At 35.7% G+C, this 3,431-nt stretch overlaps 1 pseudogene; it reads right to left on the reverse strand.

The window, feature by feature from the left end:
* Nucleotides 1–225: 225 nt before the first annotated feature.
* LOC147375668 (ubiquitin-conjugating enzyme E2 variant 1 pseudogene) lies at nucleotides 226–509 on the reverse strand (annotated as a pseudogene).
* Nucleotides 510–3,431: the final 2,922 nt, after the last annotated feature.

Here is a 3,431-nt window from a genome sequence, read left to right on the forward strand (position 1 = left end):
TTGACAGGATTTCTTGTTATAGCAAAATTTATATATCTCAAACAAACACAAAGTTAGAAGGATCATTTACAGTATCTTAAGATAAATTGCTTTGAATGGGAGTTTCCTTTCCTGTACTGTAAGGTCTCCAACACATATCTAGAGGATTTACTGCTGTGAAAAATGAAGAATGTTTAAACAGAATAAAGCGGGAGGGAGGGCTTATTTTGTTGTTTTTCTCTTTGATTAATTACTATAACACTGTCTTTCAGGTGATTGCAGGAGTTTCATATTGATTTTCAACATTCTTAGGTGCCAAAGCTCTTATAGGACAACTTTGATGCTATAAGAATTCTGCCATTTTCCTAACAGATACAGTTCTTGAGGTTCATTATTAGCCCTATTCAGTCCATTCATATTATTGCTATAAATCTTATGAGGGGAAGGTGCTTCTGAGTATTTAGGTCTACATTCTATTTTAAACTATAGATTCAGTTTTCATACCTTTTTCTTAGAGGTCGAATTAGCATCTCTGGCTGTTTCGTGTCGTGTGTGTTGTCTTTTAGACCTCAGCTACCTGTGGCATCTTCTCTTTTCTGGCATTCTTTGAATTCTAACATGAGGGGACTCTGTTCTTGAGCCTGAAGTAGCTGTCATCTTGCAACACTGTCCTCAAATTCCAACAGATTTGTTTTTAATCTTTAGTATACAAACTTAATGAGTTTGTAACCACTAAAACTCCTTAGTTTAATCCATTTCCCAAATTCCATGGTGCTCCTAAGATTAGCCATGTCACTTTTAGACGCCAGTGGTCACAAAAGAACATAATTGGTGTGTAGTTTTAACAGTCAGTAAGAGGTTTTCTTTTTTTAATTAAAAAAAAAATATTCCTGAAGAAGAATGGCATGGGGTCAAATAGTGATGTATGGAAGTATTGGATAAATATTGGCTCTGGAATCAAAACAACTTTGCCTCAAATGATGTTTTCGCCTCAAATCATGCCTTCTCCAACTTCATCACTTATAATCCAAATATATGACTATTATCTTCCTGTTAAAATACAGCTTGCATAAGTTTTGCCTCTTGTTTAAAAATATAATTACAAAATTACATTGTGCTACATTAGAATCATGATAGTGGATGAAGTTAGAAAATTAAAATAATAGTAAAGGTTGGAAAGAGGATTTGAGCAAAAATAAACGCTTAATATTTCCTGCTACAATGCAGGGGGCCCCATGTGGTGCAGTGGTAAAGAATCTGCCTGCCAGTGAAGGAGATACAAGAGACACGTGTTTAATCCCTGGGTTGCAAAGATCCCATAGAGTAGGAAATGGAAGCCTACTCCAGTATTCTTGCCTGGAAAATTCCATGGGCAGAGGAATTTAGCCCACTGTAGTGGGCTACAGTCCACAGGGTCTCAAAGAGTCAGATACAACTGGGTACTAAGGTTATATACATACATGGTCTATAGTTGATCACAGTGGCTAGCTGTTAGTGACCCTAATGAGAGCCTTTAGGACATCCTAGATATAATAAATAAGGAGCAACTTTGGGAAAATGTTGTTGTTCAGTCACTAAGTCATGTTTGACTCTTTGCAACCCCACGGACCATAGCTCAACAGGTTTTTCCGTCCTCCACTACCTCCCAGAATTTGCTCAAATTCATGTCCATTGACTTGGTGATGCTATCAAACTGTCTCTTCCTCTACTACCCCCTTCTCCTTTTGTTTTCAATATGTCTCATCATCAGGGTCTTTTTCAATGAGTCAGCTTTTTGCATCAGATGGCCTAAGTATTGGAGCTTCAGCATTAGTCCTTGCAATGAATATTCAGGGTTGATTTCCTTTATGATTGACTGGTTTGATCTCCTTGCTGTCCAAGGGACTCTCAGGAGTCTTCTCCAGCACCACAATTCTAAAGAATCAATTCTTCAGTGATCAGCTTTATTTATTGTCCAACTCTCACATCCATACATGACCACTGGAAAAACCACAGCTTTGACTATATGAAACTTTGCTGGCAAAGTGATGTCTCTGCTTTTTAATATGCTGTCTAGGTTTGTCATAGCTTTCTCTCCAAGGAGGAAGCATCTTTTAATTTTAAGGCTGCAGTCACCATCTCCAGTGATTTGGGAGCACAAGAAAATAAAATCTGCCATTGCTTCCACTTTTTCTCCTTCTATGCCATGAAGTAATTGGACCAGATATCATGATCTTAGTTTGCTTTAATGTTGAATTTCAAGCCAGCTTTTCACTCTCCTCTTTCATCAAGAAACTCTTTAGTTCCTCTTCAATTTCTGCCATTATAGTGGTATCATCTGCATATCTGAGGTTGTTGATGTTTCTCCCAGAAATCTTGATTCCAGCTTGTGATTCATTCAGCCTGGCATTTTGTGTGATGTACTCTACATATAAGTTAAATAAACAGGATGACAATACACATCCTTGTCATACTGCTTTCCCAATTTTGAAGCAGTCAGCGAATGAGAGACTTAAATATTTAGAATCTCCATTTATACTTGACCCTTTAGACATGTCTCGGAACTATATATTAACAAATGTGATCAAGTTCTGTGATTTGAATTTCCTAGGACTTCTCTCTGTACATGACAAAGGCTTTTAAGCAGTAAGTTCTTGTAGACCAAGTAAAAGGAATTTTCCATCTTTTAATAACTATTATTCCCCTCTATTTCTTGTGCTAATTCATTATTTGACTATTTGATAGAGGGAGAGTCAAAAAGTCAAAGTGATGTGTCAGAAGTCTTCCTTAAGACTGCATATTCTTCCCCTAGCCTCCAGATGTTTGACACAAGTCTGAAGTTCAATAAAAAACAATTTAGAAAAAAAAAAATCTATGTATCTTTTGCCAAGTTGTAACTGTCAAGAAAATGTCAAACAATAAACATACATCTTCAGAGGTGAAAATTATCAAGGGTCCTTTTATTCCCCTCCTTTAATATAATAGGTCTTGCATAGATTTCCTTCTCTCTGCAACAGTAGAGATTTTGTACTTTCTCCAGGAAGTTTAAGAGAATGATTATTTTCCCAAGAAATGAGTCATTAAAAGGCACAGAGCCATACTTAACTACCTAAGTGTCAGCTTTATATTGAATATGATGAGGTATATTACAAAGTTTTGCTGAAGATTATTTGTAGCCATAGGAAAAGAACATTAACACTGCCAAGTATGTTGTAGAGATGAGGATAACTTAGTTCTTCCTAGTAAAGTAGTGAACTTTCATGTTATTAAATGTATTACACTTAAAATTCCCTCATATATCACATTTTAAATCCCCACTGAAAATTCTATATGTTCAATATTAAATGCTCACACATTCAAATGAATACTAACATTATTTTCTCTCATTAAAATTAAGCTCCTTTTCCAAAAGAAATTATATAAACTCATGTTCCCTAATAAAAAATTATTGTAATGGGAATGTGACTGTGGTA

The sequence above is a fragment of the Bos grunniens genome, chromosome 3 (assembly GCF_055505025.1).
Source record: "Bos grunniens cultivar Pamir isolate PY7600 chromosome 3, Bosgru_T2T1.0, whole genome shotgun sequence".
Classification (NCBI taxonomy): Eukaryota; Metazoa; Chordata; class Mammalia; order Artiodactyla; family Bovidae; genus Bos; species Bos grunniens.